This window comes from Vidua chalybeata, chromosome 6, assembly GCF_026979565.1.
Source record: "Vidua chalybeata isolate OUT-0048 chromosome 6, bVidCha1 merged haplotype, whole genome shotgun sequence".
Taxonomy (NCBI): Eukaryota; Metazoa; Chordata; class Aves; order Passeriformes; family Viduidae; genus Vidua; species Vidua chalybeata.
In genome coordinates, this window is record NC_071535.1 from 19,999,758 (window position 1) to 20,018,705 (window position 18,948).

General features: G+C 43.1%; 1 long non-coding RNA gene across 2 annotated transcripts; it reads right to left on the minus strand.

Annotated features, from left to right (window-relative positions):
* Positions 1-498: 498 nt before the first annotated feature.
* Positions 499-14,314, minus strand: LOC128790149 (uncharacterized). 2 transcript variants are annotated; one of them, XR_008431642.1, is made up of 3 exons: positions 14,130-14,314; positions 9,314-9,433; positions 499-558 (listed from the first exon to the last, which is right to left on the minus strand). It is a non-coding gene; the product is annotated as an uncharacterized LOC128790149 (long non-coding RNA). The 2 variants fall into 2 exon arrangements; XR_008431643.1 differs by lacking the exon at positions 499-558 and adding an exon at positions 4,713-4,848.
* Positions 14,315-18,948: the final 4,634 nt, after the last annotated feature.

Consider the following 18,948-nt stretch of genomic DNA (forward strand, 5'->3'; position numbering starts at 1 on the left):
GCCCATAAGGGAGGGTTTGCACTTGAGGCACAGCAGATTCATCCAGTCAGATGCAGAAGCAGAGAGCATTTATACTGCTAAGTTTTCTATAGCACAAGAGTGTGGGAGAAGCACCAATTTTCTTTAAATAAAAAATGAAAAGGGTATGCTAGTAAAAAGCCTAAGCTTTACAAAATCAAAATGCAGTTCTATAAACCTTAAAGTGCACCTGTGATTACCAAGCATGAGTAATAGCTCACTGCTAAAGACCACTAAAACTTTCCCTGAAGGGCATCAATTTATCTGCATCAAAAATTTTCTCTACAGCATTACAAACTCAGTATTACTCATGTACAAGACAGAGAAATCTTAAGCAAAAACAAGTGTCAGCCATTAAGTTGACAATTTTCATTTTACTGCCAGAGAGGCAAATGGAGTCACACACACGCAAAAAAAAAAAAAATCCAGCATAAAGAATGAAAAATAAATGAGATTTATAATCCGCATTCTGTTTCACTGCTCTGCTTTTTCATGGTTGTAAATTTGCAGCCTGTTGTATCTAGGGATACCATGCAGTGTCTAAAAAACATGAGAGTAACAGTTACTGGACCAACTTTGTTATTTGATATGGAAGACATTTTGGTTAGGTTAAAGGTACTTTCAGTAATAATAAAAATTGTTTTTATATAGTATTTGCAATTAATTTTTTCCCCTAAATTTTTATTCCTTGGTTTGTTTCTTTTTATGATAAGAAGGAGATGCTGCTATCATTAGCTGTTTTAACTCTTGCAGTCTTTGCAGGGACACCACTAGGCCGTAGCCTGAGAAGGCTGACTTTGTACTATGTGTTTACTCCCATATACTGCATGCTGTACACTCTCTTGTTAACATTTAGTTACCTAGGGGTTCTCAACCTCACAGAAAATAACCTTCTGCTGAAGAAACACTTCGTGTGCAAGATGACATTCTCTCATTTTTATCTTTATGAACCCTGGGTTGGACAAAGATGTTTTTTAGTGTTGGCAAAATCTATGGCAAGTTAAGCTGGTTTACCACAAACATTAAACTTCATGAGTTGCCAGAATTACTAGATGATTGTGAAGGGAAGATCTCATGGTTTACCCACAGCCAAGAAGCTGCTCACTCAGTCCCTCTCCAGAGTGACTGGGGACAGAATCAGAAGGGCAAAAGCTGGAGAACTCATGGGTTGAGATAAAAACAATTTAATACTGAAAAGCAAATGTCAGGCCCACAAGCCAAACAATACAAGGAATAGATCCACTGCTTCCCATGGCAGGCAGGTGTTCAGCAGTCTCCAGGAGAGCAGGGGCCATCCCAATGACTTGGGAAGACATACAACATCACTCCAAACATCCCTCCCCTTCTCCTGCTTCCCCCCACTTTCTATACTGAGCACGATGTCACACGGTCTGGAATATCCCTTTGGTCAGTTTGGATCACCTGTCCTGGCTGTATCTCCTCCCAATATCCCCTGCATCCCCAACTTCCTCACCAGCTGAGCAGTACAGAAAGCAGAAAAGGTCTTAGCTCTGTGTAAGCTCTGCTCAGCAATAACAAAAACATCTCTCTATTATCAACCCTGCATTTGGAATAATACAAAACATACCAGCCACTGTGAAGATAATTAATTCTACCCCAGCCAAAACCAGCAGAGGGTAGAACTTTTTTGGAAAAATTTGGCAGAAAGCAAGCACAACTGTATCCTTTATTTTTTCCTCACACCTATACACATGGTACACATTTATTTATTTATTACTATCTATTCCAAAGCTAAGAAACTTCAGGAAATGCCATATATTGTCATGCCAACGTCTAAAGCTGAAAGCTTGAAGCAAATCATTGGGCTTAACAAATATCATGGGAGCTTTACCTATGGATCAGCAGTTCTGAGCTGGGCAATAGGGCTGACACTTCACACACCTGCTTGTGCCTACTGAGGGTTCTCATTCTTTGCTTTTCTGATTTTTTTATGCATATTTGAAATAGACAAGAAAAAAATTAGTAACAGAGATTAGATGAAAAATTACTTTGTCCAATTCCCCTCCTAACTCTTGATGTGATATAATGTTAATGTTCCACACACAGGAGGAAGCCAGCAGTCTGTCACACAGGTGGAATATTTCTTCAGGTTGAAGAAATGAATTTGAGTCATTCTTAGCAGTTTTTACTTTATGCCAAACAGCATTCACAGAAAAGCCCATACCAGAGACACAGCCAAGTGCATTTTGAATTTTCCATGTTAAAATTGAAAATAATGTTTCCTGATTTATTTTTATTCTGACACAGTAAAACTGGTGAGCTGAAAGTCATCTTGGTTGGTTTTTTCCACTTCAGTTCTGACCTGTTCTGTTCTCCTGGTATAACTTAGGAGATCAAGGAGGAGGGATCAAGTATCATTCCTACAGCTGCAGGAGTACTGAGCTGAGAAAAAAATCCTTTCAAGACCATTCTTGACCCAGATTCATCTTCAGCTCTGTCAGCTTCTCACAGCCTATATTTGAGGAAGAGCTGTGATTGTGATGGCAAAAGTGACTCTCAGAGGCTTATTTTGATCAGTGGAAACTTCAAATAGCCTTTATAATGCAACAATGAAACATAAAATATTTACATCTTTAAAATAAATTACACTTTCCTGCTTCCTGACATGAGTCAGATCGCACATCAGAAACAAGTCAACACTTTGTAGAGGCAAAGTTAGGCAGGTTCTGCAAAAGGTAGAGGAAAATGCTACCTATCATCAGGCCAGAAGGCCATTCCACACGTCTGCCAGTGAAAGCTCTGCTCTGTGAAAGCTCTCATCTATAACAAATTGCCTAAAAGCCTTTTCTTTTTCATGAGACTGTATGCAAAGTACATAAGAGTAACAAATATTTAGTAATAAGGTGCATTCTTAACTGCTTCTCTGCTGTTGTTTCAAACCCACTGAATTTTAGCTTGGAGGTACAGCTAGATTCCTTACTACTTGTCATGCCAATATCCCACAGTGCTGTTGTTTCAGTCATAAAAATGAGCAAATTAGTATCATAAATGAAATAATATTTTGTATTCAAGGGTAGGTGATGGTAAATACAATGGCAAATGAACTTCGATCTCTTTCTCCATTTCATTTTGTTGCTTTTGCCTACTAAGTTAGTCTAAAGACATCATGAAAAATGGCATGGTTTCTTGAAATGTATCTGAATAGTTCTGACTTGTAACTCTCAGAAATAGCATTAGCACATGTTCCCTTCATAAGTTCACAGCTTATGATAATATGAAAAATAAAATCGTAAGACCATATGAGAGTTACTGAAAAAATGAAGCAAAAGGAGAAATATCAGCTTCCTATTGGTAGAAAATAAATAATGAAGTAAAAAAGACAAAGTTGTAAAAGCCACTGCCTACATACTTCTGATATACCACCTGCTCTGACAATAACTTTTAGATGTCTCCATATCCTATAGGACCTTACTCTCCAAGGTAACTTCTCTTCTTTCTCTGGACTATAGACTCCGTGTGAATTTTCTGTACAGCACTGCCTGCATGCTCATATTAGAGCATGGTGCAAATAATGCCCAGGTCATGGGTTCACTCCCTGTATGGGTCATTCGCTTAGCACCTGGACTCGGTGATCCTTGTGGGTCCCTTCCAACTTGGAATACTCTGTAATTCCATGGAAATTGTGTTTACACTATTAATGGTGTCTACACAAAGAGCAAAACAGTCCTCAGTGGCTTAGCCAACCTTATTTTAAATTGAGAAAAATTCTACAAAAGGATGAAGAATATACAACAGGATAGTTTTGGAATATTTTCTATTGTATTAAGGCATTGCATTATCTATTATAGAATTATAGAATTGACTCAGTTGCAAGGAACCTTAAACATCACTTAGTTCCAGCTCCCCACTGTGGGCAGGGACATCTTTCACTAGACCACGTTGCTCAGAACCCCATCCAATCTGGCCTTGAACACTTCCAAGGATGGGACATCCATCTCTTCTTTGGGTTACTTGTTCCAGTGCCTCACCATCCTCACAGTAAAGAATTTATTCCTAATATCTAATCTAAACCTATGCTCAGTTTGAAACCATTCCACCTTGCTCTGTCACTACATGCTCTTGTAAACAGGACCTCTTCATCTTTCTTCTAGACTCCCTTCAGGCACTGGAAGTTTTCAATTATGTCACCAGACATCTTTTTTTACAGGCTGAACAATTCCAGTTCTCTTAGCCTTTCATGTGGTATTTTTTTGCCTGTAACATTACACCTTCCATCCCATCTCACAGACTTCAATTGAAATTGCAAGAAAATAAATCTCTCGTAATGCAAAAACTTCACAGAAAACTCAGCTGAATCAAAAAAATCAAAACAAATTGGACTTTGGATATTTATCCTGATTTGAACTTGCTTAAAATAAGGTATTTCCCTACAGTAGGATTTTCTAACAATCTTTTTGTTCCAGGGAACAATAAGGGCTATTTTCTTCTATATGCTCTTTAATACCTGGCTTCTATATTGAATATATGAAAATGTTTGAATCTCAAGTACTCATAAATTTGTAATTTGAAGATGTATAGCAAATAAATATAGGATGTCTGACTGTAGGACCCTGAGTAATCACAGCATCTCCTATTTGCTTGAAAAAGATCCTTCTTGGATATTTCTATTTGCTTGAACACAGATATGTCAACAGGAACAATGTGAAACTTGAGTTCTTTGAGGTGGTTCTACATCACACAAGAGTTCACATGCTGATGTCTTCTGAGAGGCTCATCACACTTACTGCATTGGCAGAATGATGGCAGCAGCCCTTGATTCTGTCAAAATTTTCCATGCAGAGCTGTGGGACATAACACTTTCCCTGCAGACTGAGGGGTGGAAGACATTAAGGTATAGTTTTGGATCAACTTTCTAAATTTTACATCTAGGTAATTTTCACAGATAAACTACTTTTCTGCCTTCTCCATCCATGTTAGCCCTTTTATAATCTCTTTCAATATTGATTATCTGTAGTTGTACTTAAAATGTGAGTAGAACAGAAAACTAGTCAAGTTGGTAGCCTGTAAATCCTTATGTGGATATCAGCTTCCTTTACATCATTTATTTCACTTACATATGCTAATGATCTCAAAAACACTATTCAAACTGATCAATGAACCAACCACAAGGCTGTCTTCAGCCAGATGCTGCAGTGCTGTATAACAGCACATAGCACCTGGGTGCAAAACCTTAAAGAGAAGTGGCTAACAGGCTACTCAAATGAGAACACATGGAGATTTTATTTCACTGACCTATAGCAGTAACATTCAGCCTAACTGCAGTGTTCTCCTTCTTCTCCCATGGCTTCACTTGGCAACATTTAGAGGTGAAGCTAAGGTTGTCTCCAGCTACACAGTGTTCAACCAGCACAGCTGTAGTCTTGGTTCTCTGCCCTCCCTGACAAAGTATAAGTCCTTACTAAAGTACCAGAGATTCAAGCTGTTAAGTGCAGCCTGGCAGCAACCCATTCTACTACAAATTTTGGCTCTCCTTACCTCTCACAACAACTCTCTCCAGGGCACACCATAGCTATGGGAAGCAGCAGAACTCGAAGCTCAGTAAGCGTAAGAATCTTAATTTCTCAGGCCAGTACAGTTGATGCCATATCCAACATAGGCAAAACAAACTCACGTCCTTTGGTCAGCACCTGTTCTGCCTAGTGTCTTGAACTGGCTCCAAGAATGGTTTTATTCTCCAAGAATAAACCCTTGACACAGAGAACATCCAATTTCCTAGAAATACTGATATTTAGCTGTACTGTATCTGCAGCCTGGTACTGGTGACAGCCAAGCAGGCAGATGACCTTTCTACTTATAATTGTTTTCAAATACAATTAAAAGCTCAGATAGCTATAAATTTGCTTAGATTTTTAAAAGTCACTTTCAAGCTTGGTTGACAGCTCCAGCTGGAGACTAAACATTTCCATCCACTGGTTAAGTAAAATATAGCCAGTCGCAAGGCTGTCTCTCCAGTGAGATGAGATGAGATGAGATGAGATGAGATTAAATTATTCTCTCTCTCCAGTGAGATGGGATCAATTCTGTGCATGACAGAGCAGTCCATAACATGTGGTTTATTCTGTCCTATCTCTCACGTGACAGTCAGCCAGGGCAACAGCAGTGATATCTTCTCCAGCCTTCTAGTAGTTTGAAAATTGAACAATGAGCACTGGTGACCTGGACCACATTTAAACTAGAATTCTATGTTGTACAAAGAGTCTCCATGGCTACAAGTAGTTCCTTGTCCAACTTACAGCTAAAAACCAATCTATTCTACAAATAAATTGAAAATTTACCTGAGTTGTACATTGTCTTGATTTTTCCTCACATGTTGACAACAAAACCAGATGAATGAAAACTTTTACAGACACAGATTCAAAGTACAGTATACAGATAGAAGTATGGAATTACCTTAACCATCTATAGAAGTATTCTCTCACTAACAAATACCCTGACCTTTGCAAAAAAAAAAAAAAAAAAAAAAAAAAAAAAAAAAAACCCACCCAAACAAACAACAACCACCAGAAAAACCAAAAACATGGGCTTATTATAGACATATAATAACCACTTAGAACTCCTCTTGTTGTCAAGTAGCTTGTATTAGGAGCTATGGCTCCTCAGCTGCTTTCAAATCAGATATGTGAGAGGATATCAATTCACAATGATGCTGGGCAGCCTTACTGTTCTCATAAATATTTTGCTATTTATTCATTCACCATCCTGTAGTTCAGAGGAAGTGATTGAAAACAAAGAAAGTGATGTGAAAATCACAAAAAAAGTCAAAAGAAGAACTAAAAAATAGCTCCACTTTTGAAAGTTATTCCAAGGTCGGATCAGGTATAACTTAAGCCTTACTCAGAAAACATAGAATATCAGTACAAGAAGATACCAAAGATGTTTTTGCAGTTTCACCTCAGAGTTGCCTGCCATGCTGCTGCAGCAAGAAAGAATACTTAATAAAATATATGCTCTTATAGGCAATTTTTTATGGCCTGGCTAAATAAGGGGTATGTTATTTAGAACAGTGACAATTATACTTCTTCAATAATTACACTCTGTTGTTTTTAAATTTTTTGAATGATGAATTACTGGTGTGATCTTCAGAGAGAAGTGTGCAATCCCCTTGCTGTGCTGCAAAGTGCCGCAGGAGCACCATATTGCTGAATATCCTGCAGGCACCAGCTGAGACAGCTGCCAGTTGTTCTTGGGGCTCAGGGCACTCCAATGATACAACCACCTCTCCAGAAATTGTTGGATTCAATGCCAAAAAGATTTCTTTACATTCACTCATATGTTGAAACAGCATCCATAACGTATTTCACCCTCTAAAGCAAGAATCCCCAGAAAAATCAACTACCATTAAAAAAAACCATGTACACATTAAGAGAGATATTTCTCTGGCACAATTGAGAGCTACACTCTTAATATAAAAGTACAATATCAGGTAAGGATTTGGCCCATCCAATTTGAATTCTATAATATATGCATTCTTTACAATTAAATATTTGAACTGTCAGCTCCATCTAACTGCCTCATTACTGTTCATTCATTTCCTGTCAGCACCGCAAAAATAGTTAGGAGAAGGATTTTCCATGAAGAGAGAGCTCACAATGGAAAGATGATGTTTCTATATGGAAAAGGGAGAGCATGTAGGCAGCAGAGACATAAGTGCAGGGGAAGCAGATCAGTGGGCCACTCAGTACTGAGGTACAGGATCAAACAGCAGAAAAATAAACTACACCTGGGGAAATGAGGCTTGGAAGGTGTTAAGAGTGCGGGTAGCTATTTAAGTAGTTTAAGTTAAACGGGACATTATGTACCAGGAAAGACAAATTTCATGTTCCTAGTGTCCTCTGAGTGCAAAAAAAAGGTCCCTAACAAGCCAATTCTCAACAGTGTAAGGAGACTATACTAATGCATACCCTCTAACCCAGTATTATCACATCTAGAGATCTCCTCTGTGCCGCTTGCAGAAGAAAGCCTCAGAGGCAGTATTATGTCATTGAAAGAAGAACTGAGAGCTACCCACTTGGCATTCAATGAATAGGTCCTTATTTTCCTGCCTTTCTTATGCTACAGGCTGTGAAACAGTCTGATCTCTGAATTTCAGAACAGCTTTTGCATGGAAAAATGCAGCTTAAAGCCATAACACCTGCCTGCCTGTCCTAGCAGTTACAGTAATCCCTTATAGTACCCCCTACCATGCTGGAAGGAAGACCAGTGCTGTGCCTCCCCTTCTCTTTTCAGAAGAGAAAGTCAGCAACAGAGAGTCAGCTGGAGAGTGAGAGGATTTCAGAGTTTAATGCTCAGCTCCTGCTGAACGCCAACCAACCTCCATTGCTGCTGTGTTCAGAGAAGAGCTGGGGAGAAAGAACCTGTCGATGACAAACCAAATGGGAACCACTCACACTGACCAACCCTTCTCCTATGCCTTCTAGTAGAAGGGCATTTATCTCTGTCCTTTCTTTTACAAGGGCAGTGGATTCATGTTTTTAATAAAGAAAAAACAGCTTACAGCTACACCCCTACTGCACAGTGAAGTGCAGTCCCTCCTGATACTAAGCAGCCTTGCAATGGCTTTGCCTTTACCCAGCCTGGAGAAGTGCCATCCATCAGGTTCACTGAATTAAACTCAGTATAGCACGTGAATAACTGTAGACCTTTAAACCACCAGATAGCTGCAAAATATGGTCATCTTTGCAAATCAAGCTATCACAAGAACAGATGGCAAAATAAACAGCGAAAATACAATTGATCACACAACTACAGCAGCTCTTTGTTTCTCTCTTCCTAAGTGCTGACTACAAAAGTAACTATTAAATTTCAATCATCACTGTATCATGATTTGGTAATAGCACTGTTCTGTACTGCGAGAATTTAAAAAATGGAGTAATAACTCAATTATGTCTGATTATGAGACTAATATGATTGATTTTCTGACTAACAAGGATACTGGAGGGAATTCTCTTGGTCCAGTGAAATCAGTGTCTAATGACACAAAGTCATGTATTGGCAGAAGCACCATAAAGATGTTTCACATAAAAGCCCATAGTCTAGCCAGCTTCAGAAATCCAAGCTGAAATCCAGCTATATCAAGTTGATAGCAACTCTCCCAGTACCACACAATAACACATGGTCATTACATAGTGTTATTGTACACTGTTTTCATAGCTTGTTTCTGTCTACACTGCCAAGAATCTAATTGTAGTAAGTAACTACTAGCATGAATAAGACCCTGTTTTTCAAGGGCTGAATTTTTCAAAATGATGACTGCAAATCAAAGTCTAATGCTTACCAATTACTCTCAAATTCTCATTATGTGCCTGCACAAACAAAGATTTCCACGGGGTTTCATGCTGCAATAGATATGCCAAATCTTCCGCATGTCTTCATAGGGAGGGCTCTTGGGAAACATCTACTCAAATAACCAGGAAAAAAACAGATAGAAGGTGATGGTAGACCTCAAACATAAACCACTGCACTTTATATATAAGCATTTTCATTGTAGCATTTTGGCCTATATTATTCTCTACCTAAAGTGCCCATTTAAATTGCATTTTCAGAGTCCTGCAGAACTTTTTTTTGTATGTTTCACATGGTTCTTCCCCCTTTTCCAAAAATTATCTTTTCCCAACATTAACACAAAGAACTCACTTTCTTTTAATTGCTCAGTAAAAGAGAGTACCTTGGGGCTTTATTAAGTAAGATTTCTGAGAGACTGAACCATGTGTGACCTAAATTGGCTACATAAGTGCTTTCTGGAGGGCATAGAGCAGTATTCACAAACATAATTGTCTTTCACCTTCATGTTAATTATATACTTTGCCATTCAAAATAAGTTATGGCCATGAGCTAAAGCATTTGTAAAGTAAACATGTCAGGAAAGCAAGATACAGAAGAATTAATTAAAATAGTAAACTCAGCACTATTAAAAATGCCTTTTCTTTTTATTCTCAATCTCTAGTGTGGCCTAAACAGAAAACAACCACTGGTCTCTAAAAGGAAGACAGCAAATTTTCACCTCTCTAGGTTGTTTTGTATAAAAATAAAAATATAATGCACAGGTCTTTTGCTCGGAATATGAAAATGAACAGGCCCTTCTGGTTAACAACAATTTGACAAGCTGGAAGTGCCTCAGGGTCTCATAAAATACATTTCCTCTATTAAAAAAATGTTTTACATAACCTATTATTTTTACATTTAATTTTCTGTTCAGGTGTTCTTCTTCCCTTTTTTAAAATCAAGGATATTTATACAAAAACAGAATCTTTATTTTTGAACTGTGCTCTACTCCACCACAGTCAATATGACCCATTTTTGAAAGTGAGTTTTCTGCTGTTGTTTGTTGCATGTTGTTTAAGGCAGGACCATAAGAATCCAACAACAATCACTGTAATCCAGAAAGCAGTCTCTGACTGAAAGAGATGGCAACCACAATTTATTGATTTCCAACAGCAATTAATGATGAGTTTAGAAAAGCATGTTCCAGACCCGGCCAAATTTAAAGCACTGGCTCAGTTGATACAAAAGTACTAGATTTTACAAACAGATTTTTGAGGCATTTCAGAAAGATCATAAAGAAGATGCTTGAAAAAAAAATTGGAGTTTTTTTGCTTTAAATTGTCATCTGCCAGACTATTAACAAGATACGGTACAGTTGAGGATACAGAACCGAGATACTTCAGGTTTTTCCTGTAATTTCAAGCTTTGAAACCACCCTGCTCACTTCCTACTGGATAGCCCCCCTCAGCCCCTCAGAAGTTCCCCTGGGGCACTGCCTCTGAATCCAGGCTGTGCTCTCTTCTACTTTGTCTCCTACATCAAACTCCAAAATTCAGTGCGAAGAATTCCGTTCCTCATTTTCACTCTCTTCTCCATCCACCATTTTGTCTGCCTGATACCTAAATTCTAACTAAGTCCTCAATGCTCCTCTGTAAGCCCACAAAAAAACAAACTAAAATATAAAATCAATGTCTGTAGCTTCAGAAAATATATATGACAGATTTATACAAGATGAATCCACTGAAAGGTTCAGTACCTGGGACAATATTTTGGGGAAGTTTATTTTGTTTGTCTTTATGCTTTCTTTCTAGAACAGTGCTGATGAATTGTGTTAAATCAGACTGCTGACACAAATAATCCTTTGATCTGAGCCAGCGGGGCTGTTCTTATGCACTGTCAGTATAATACCTCCATTCTCTGTTCACTCTTTTATGTTTCTGTATAGAAGCTGAGACTAAGGTTCTTGCAAAACAATTTTGTTGATATCTGACATACTTTATAAACTAAGTAATATTTCATAAGCTTGTAACATCACCCATTTGAGTTATACTGGATATTAGTTACAAGTATAATAGATTAAATTAATATTAGAAGTAGCATTGTGAAGCACTTTCTTTAAGATTACAGTACTAAAGTTTAGATAAAGAATTTCTCACCTCCTTCAGGATATTAACTGCAGACCAAACTGAATGATGAGGGCATGGACTAAGCACACAGTAGGTATTTACTAGTACATCGAATATACTTTAAAAATTATTATATGTCTTTTTACATTCTGATCCTATTAAATTGATTGGGAGCCTTTCTATACCCTGCCTTAGTCCTGAATGGGATTCACAGACTCCCCAGTGAAAGCATTCAAGTAAAACCAATACAAATAATGAAAGGATTTATGTAGCAAATATATGAAATATATAAAAGCTAAATGAGCTAACATTAGGCACAGGTCTGGTTTTGTATGCTGACTTTGGCAAAATGAGAGCTATCTTCAATAATGAGGAACCAGAATTCTCTCTGTTCCTCTTCCCAGCTGACAGAATTTACAGCTCTGTGAGAAAAGTTTAGTTCCCACAGGCCATTTGGACCCTGTTCCTCTGCTCAGAACACTAGTTGGCCTGCAAATTAAAACAACATTTTCTACTACAGGGTATATGCCCACTGAGTCTACATCGACACTAGGTGGTACAATCACCAAAGGCTACTGGGACAATCACATACTTGTTGATATCACTTACTGCTCTTGGAGCAAAAGCCTTTTGGACCACTAACTAAACTAAAACTTTCAATCTTATTGAAACATAAAGGAGAAACTATACTGCTCATTTACAGTAATACAGGAAGCTTTTCTAATGTTACAAGATATTGTTTAAAAAAATACAAATCAATGACTACTCTCACATAAACCATGAAAAAAAAAAAACATTGGATGCTTTCACTTGCAGCTATTTTCTGACTGATTGGGATTGAGACCAGTTTCCAAGCATTAAGAAACTACCATTTCTGACCAAACCAGAAGTGTTTTCTGGTCAGTATTTCTGTTCTTACTCTATTTGAAAGAAGATAAATTTATATACACCTACTGAAAACATCATAGCCCAATTCTTTAGAAAGAGAATTGAAAAATTTTCAGTAAGTACACCAAGAATTAGCTGATTGTTCAACAACATTGTGAAGTAAGGATAAGGTAAGAATTAAAATAAATAAGTTTTCCTAATAAGAGAACTCTTTGAATCATTCTTTTGATGATTCATACAGTTTTAGTGATTGCCCAGCCCTCTAATTTGTTGAGGTCTCTTGGCAGGGCCTCCCTGCCTTCAAAAGAGTCAACAGCTCCTCCCAGTTTTGTATCGTCTACGAGCCTGCTTAGCATCCCTTCGAGTCTTGAGTCCAAGACATTTATGAAGATGTTGAAGAGCACAGGACAGAGGATGGAGCCCTGTGGAACCCCACTAGTGACAGGTCACCAGTCTGATATCATCCCATTCACTGTAACCCTTTGTGCCCAACCTATGATCCAGCTGCTCACACATCATATGATGTGTTTATCCAGCTATGCGCTGGATGCAGAAGGATCCTGTGACAGACAGTATCAAAAGCTTTACCAAAACCCAAAATTATAGCATCAACTGGCTTCCATTGATCAACTAGGTGGGTTAGCCTGCCATAAAACGAAAATGAAAGTCCTGATAGGTAGATTTTACCCTTTACAAAACCATGCTGGTTGTGACTGATGACTCTGTTGTCCTTCAGATATTTTTCAATTACTCCCAGAATAGTCTTCTCCATAACCTTACCAGTCACTGAAGTGGGACTAACATGCCTGTAGTGTCCAGGGTCATCCTTCTAGACCTTTTTGAAAACTGTGACAATGTTAGCTAATGACAATGTTAGTCAACTGGGACCTCTCCAGATTCCCAAGATCCTTCAAATATAGTCAAGAGAGATCTCAATCTCATAAATACCCATAAGAGCTAATTCATAGCATTTTCATTATGTCAGTCATTGCCTACAGCTGAGAAAAACTAAAATAAAGCCAAAAGAAATGAAACTATTTTAACCACACATATGGGGAGTTGGTGGCATATCTTGGAATGCAGCAGCCAAGTTTGCTCTTGAACCATGAAGCCAAAGTTACACATAACACCAGGGAAGGCACTATAGCTGGAGTGTTTTACAGTACTATCACTATAACTTTGTGCCACTGGTGTCTAAGAGAAGAAGAAATAATAAATAACACCAGGATGAAAAGTAGACATTCAGTTGTCAGAGGGATTTCCTCACATATTCCTCAAGCAAATTCCAAATATCTTGAACAGAGTTTTCAGAAGCTTCCTTGAGGTCTTCCACAGAATTTTTCCCCTATAAATGATAATAAGCTCGAGCTGAAGCTGTGTTTCAATTGACACTTAAAAGCATGGCTAGCAGTTGATTATAAGCCACCATGCTATGGAATTTAAAGCATACCAGGATATTTCACTTTCACCAAGCAATTTCCATTAGGAAACAGTGCAAGTGACCAGTTTGTATTTATTTATTGAGCATCATTTAAGGACTATTAGAGTCTTTTAAACTTCTCCTACCAAGACCATATCAGTTTTTTGTTCAAATAAAATGATATAAAAGTATAAAATTGGGCAGAAGATTAAATTGCCAGTACGTGGCTGTAGTGCTAAAGGCCAGAGCAGCACTGGATAACTTTAAGAGTACATGTGAGAAATGGTCCTGCAGTGGCCAGGGCAGTGGAGAAGGAAAAGAGAAGGTGCTCCAGACAATGCAGCAGGAGTCCCTCTGCAGACACTGAGGAAAACAATGGTTTAGCAGGCTCTCACCCTCCATTTTGTGCCACTGGTGAGCAGATGCGTCCCTGCAGCCCTTAAGCATCCACAATGAAGGCAAGTAATGCTTTAACCCCAACCAGAAACAAAGTGCCACGCAGGGGCTCACTCTCCCCACCAGCTTGCTGGAGGAGAGAAATGGAGGAGTAAAGATGGGAAAACTTGTGGCTCAAGATAAAAGCCAGTTACTAGGGAAATCAAAAGCCACACATGCAAGAAAAGCTGGCAACACTGTCACCACGCAGCCATTGTGACACCACTGGTGATGCTGGCTCTGTAAAGCGCTTGCATCACAAAGGGCTCCAGCCTGGCAGCCCTATAAAAGCAGGGCAGCCGCTCACAGCACTCAGCGAGCACCACCATGGCTGGTTACCGTCGGCGGGGCAGAGGGCGCAGGAGCAGGAGCCGGAGCCGGCATCCCTTGCGGAAGACACGGCGCACCGGCCACGGCCGCTCTCGCCGCCGCGGCACACGGCCAAGGGCCACAGCCCGTGGCTCCCCAATCATCCAGCGCCGGCCCCTCAAGAGACGCGTACGTCATGAAGAAGAGGAGCCAGAGGATGAGCTGGATGACGTGGGAGAGATCACTGAGCCCGTAGACAACTTTGAGCTTTAGAGCCAGAGCCCCTGAGAAGACCAGCCACCACACGGGCCTGGCTGCAGCAATAAATCATAGCAACCTCGCACGATGACTGCGTGTGTCTGGTGCACTGTCCACCAGCTGTAGATCATTCGGTGTCCGCCTGTGTCCCAGGGGTGTGGGTGGCCCGCAGGTCAGTGTGTCCATCTCCATGCCTGACAGCTGTGTGTGTGCAGGCATGATGTTCCTGTGTGTGGTCTGTATGTTTGAGGGTGCTTATGTGTGGCATGTGCAAGTCCAGGGTTGTCTTTGGTTGGGATGAGGTGTGACTGTGTCTGCCGCCCAGGGCCTGTGGGGAGTGCACATGACTGAGGACACACAGATAACCTCTGTTCCTGCCACTGTTCCCATGTGGGTTCCATTTTTTGGGTCCCTCTTTTCGCAGGGTCCCTAGGCGCTGAGCAGAGCTCACAGAGAGAAGAACACTTAGTGCCACATGCCCTCTCCTGTGGCACTGCTGGGGCTTCAAGGGTAAAGGCCAGACAAAGCAGTGCAAGTTGCTCTGCCCACCCAACTCCTGACTCTCACCCTGGCCATCCCCCACTCCTGGCAGGGTTGTCACATTACCCTTCACAGATCTCTCTGCAGAGAGACCCCTGACCCTGCAACATTCTTCTCAGTGCTGCTGTGCTTCCCCTCGCCTCCTGGTTCTCTGTGCCTATACTGGGGTTGGGTTGGTGAGGGCTCCAGAGCAAGGAGACAGTGAGGAGAGCATCTGGGAGAAGATGCCACCAGTTGCCCTATGTCGGCCAGGGTAGTGCCAGCCAGGTCCAAGAAGGACTCACCACTGGCCAAGGCTGAACCCATTCACAAAGGTGATAGTGACTCGGGAACAATGTCTTTGGGAATACATGTGAGAAACAGTTCTGCAAAGGCCAGGGCAGGGGAGAAGGAAAAGAGAAGGTGGTCTAGACAATGCAGCAGGACTTTCTCTGCAGACACTGGGGAAGACCATGATTGACAGGTTCTTACTGTGCAGCCTATTTTGTGCCATTGATGAGCAGATGTGCCCCTGCAGCCCTTAAGCACACATAATGAAGGCAGGCAATGTTTTAACCCCAACCAGAAACAAAGTGCCACGTAGGGGCCCACTCTCCCCACCAGCTTGCTGGAGGAGAGAACTGGAGGAGTAAAGATAGAAGCCTGTTGCATCCCGGAGTTTGGGTTTAGATTAGAGTTTTTAATTTATGTTAAAATAAGTCAAGTTCTGTAATCCCGCGTTTCCCCCGTGTTGTTCCCCCCCGCGGTTTTTGGCCCCACGCTGCCCACTGCCGGATTCTTACCCCTGTGCCGCTCCTGTAACCACCCTGCCGTCCGGCCCCGGGAAACCCCGTGCTGGCCACCCCAAGCCACACGATCCCGCTCAGCCCGCTCTGGCTTGGTGCCTGCCCCTGCGGGGTTCTCTGGTTGGTCGCTGTTGCTGGCGTCACCGCCGCGGCAGCCGACCCTATTGGGCAGCAGGCCGTGGATCCTCTCGTCCCACCCCTCCATAAAACCCTATCCTGCCGGCAGCCAGGCACCATTTTCTCCCATGCGAGTGCCGGGAGCGGTCGCGTCTTTCCATCGAACCGCGCCACGTGACCAATAAACCGTTCCTGCCAAGCACGGAGTAAATGGACAAATTCCTTACCTCTTTGCCGGACCCCTAGCGCACGGTAACAGAGGCTGGCCAGCCCATGCGCCTGAGACACGGAGCCGTGTCCGGGAACCCGCGGCAGCAAACCCCGGCAGCACGTGGAAGCTACGCCACAGCCGGGCTCCCAAGAGCCGCGTGCAGCCGGGGAGAGCAAAAACCCACTCCGCAATTGGCGCCTGAACGTGGTGCCGAGGCCAGCACTGAGCTGATCGCGTGGACAGAGGTTCACCGCGGAGCTCCAGGAACAGCGTCGGGAGCCGCTGCCGCCGGCCAGGGGCCGCGCCGCCACCAAGGGGGGAGCACCGCCGCCAAGCCAGAGCGGGCAGCGGTCCGCGCCGGATCACAGTTCCGTGCTGGACGGAAACCGAGAGCTGGGGCTCTCCAAAGTACGTCAGTGAAGTCTCCGTTGCCCACGGGGGACCAGACAGTGTGTCCTGCGTGGGACAGGAAGTGCAAACTTTCGCAGCCAGGAGGGCAGAAGAAAGAACACTTCCCAGGACTCCCGGACCCTGGTGGCAGCTTGTCTTTGCACAGACTTCAGTCTGGCAAGTATTAGTCGTGGAAACCTGTCCAGCTAATATGGGGAGGGCTGGCCGTGTTCCCGAGGTTGGGACGTGCGGCGCGCAGCACGAACGGCAGCTGCTGGAGTCACCTGCGTTTTTTTGCTTTTTTTTCTTTTTTACTGCCCCAGGGGTGAGGTGGTTTGGGTGGAAGAAGCATGGGGACCGTGCTATCTGCCCAACAAAAGGAATTTTATTCCCAAGTTAAGGAAATCCTTTTGGTGAAGGGCCGATACCCAAAAAATTTAGTGAAGAAATTTGTCCGGTGGTTGTTCTTTGCTTTCCCCCGTCTGTCTACCGAGGACGCGCGCAAAACAGAATTTTGGGAGCGAGTGGGAAAAAGGCTAGCAGAGGGGATCGGTAGGGATCCCTCCATAGATGACTGCTTCCCTAAATTCCATTTGTTGATCTCAGATGTAGTAAAATCAGACCCCGCGCGAAACTCGGTTGGGGAAAGGAAAGAACCATCCAGAAAATCTGTTACTCCCCCTGAATCTGTTTCCCCATCCCCTTCTCCGACCCCTTCTTCCCCTAACCCGGGTGAGCGAGGGTGGGCACCCCGTCAGTCTGAGACGCAGGGCAGCTCCACAAACGTGGACCGTGCTCCTGGCTCCCCCAAGCCACCCCGGCGTCCCCGCCTTAGCGAGATCAGCCGATTCGCTGAGGCCACGACCGTAAACCCCTTTTCCAATCCCTTTTTCCCAGTTGAAAATTCCAGTTTCAGCACTACCCCGCGCAGTTCTGTTTCTTTAAACCCCTTTCTTTGTTCCTCTGAGGAGGCTGAGGCCACGTGGTTGATCCCTTTGTCTTCCCAAGATGGAGGGCGGCCACATGGCAGGGTCTCTTCTTCCCACAACCCCTTTCTGTTCTTTGTTCCCTGTGTCCCCGCCTTTGACCCAACCCCCACCTGCCTCCCTGTGGGCGTGGGCGCCGCCCCCTCAGGAGGTCAGGTTACTCCCTCACCCATTGTTGTCCCTCGAATGGGTGTTCCCTCCAGTCCTTTGCATGTCGTCCCTGCTGAGTCATCGACTCTGCCCTCCTCCACCCGGGAGAGCTTTGCCATCTCCACCCCACTGCCTGAGGGAGGCAGCCCCCGTCCTGTTGCCCGCACCCTGTCCCCATCTTCCCATGGGTCCTGGAGATCCGGGTGGGGGGGAACAGGGGGGAGGGAGGAGCGGGAACCCCTATCCCCATCTTCCCATGGGCCCCAGAGAGCCGGGCGGGAGGGAAGAGGAGAGTGGGGGGGACGGGAACCCCTACCTCCAAGTTCCCATGGGCCCCAGACGTCTGGGCGGGAGGGAAAAGGAGAGGGGGGGGAATTGGAGCCCCTGCCTCCACATTCCCATGGATCCCAGAGACCTGGGAGGGAGGGAAGCAGGGGGATGTGGGTTTCTGAGCATTTTCCAGATTCCATGGAATGGGTCGAGCCGACAGATGAGAGCCATGTAGAGGGATTGGAGGTTCAGGACAAGTCTGTCCTGGAAGCGGCATCCATGAACACTGCTGCCTTGGATGCTGTGCCTCCAAAGAACGCTGGTCTGAAGCAGCCTCCAGCAAGACGCCAGTGCTTCCACGGTGATCAGAGAGGAAATTTTGTTGTTCAGTGTCCATTTCTGGGCAGGGCACCCCCAGGGACAGTGGGAGGGGGGAGAGGGGGGGAGGGAGACCCCATTCCCCCAAAAAAAACCTGAAAAAACAACGTGCACCTGCCTCGCGTGAAGATAAAAGTAAGGCAGGCCACGGCACCTTAAGGGGAGCTGTGATTTATCAAGCAATTGTGCAGGTGGTAGTTCAGAACATCAGGGTGCCTTGGAGTGCGGCAGATGACCCCACCAATCGGGGGGTTGCATCAAACCGCAGGCGACGCAAAAAGAAAAAGGACCCTACGATCTCCTTAAAAAATGTTTTTCCCCAAAGCCCCAGGAAAACTTTCCAGCCACCCCAGTCTGTGTGTGTCCCAAATCCCCATGTTTGTAA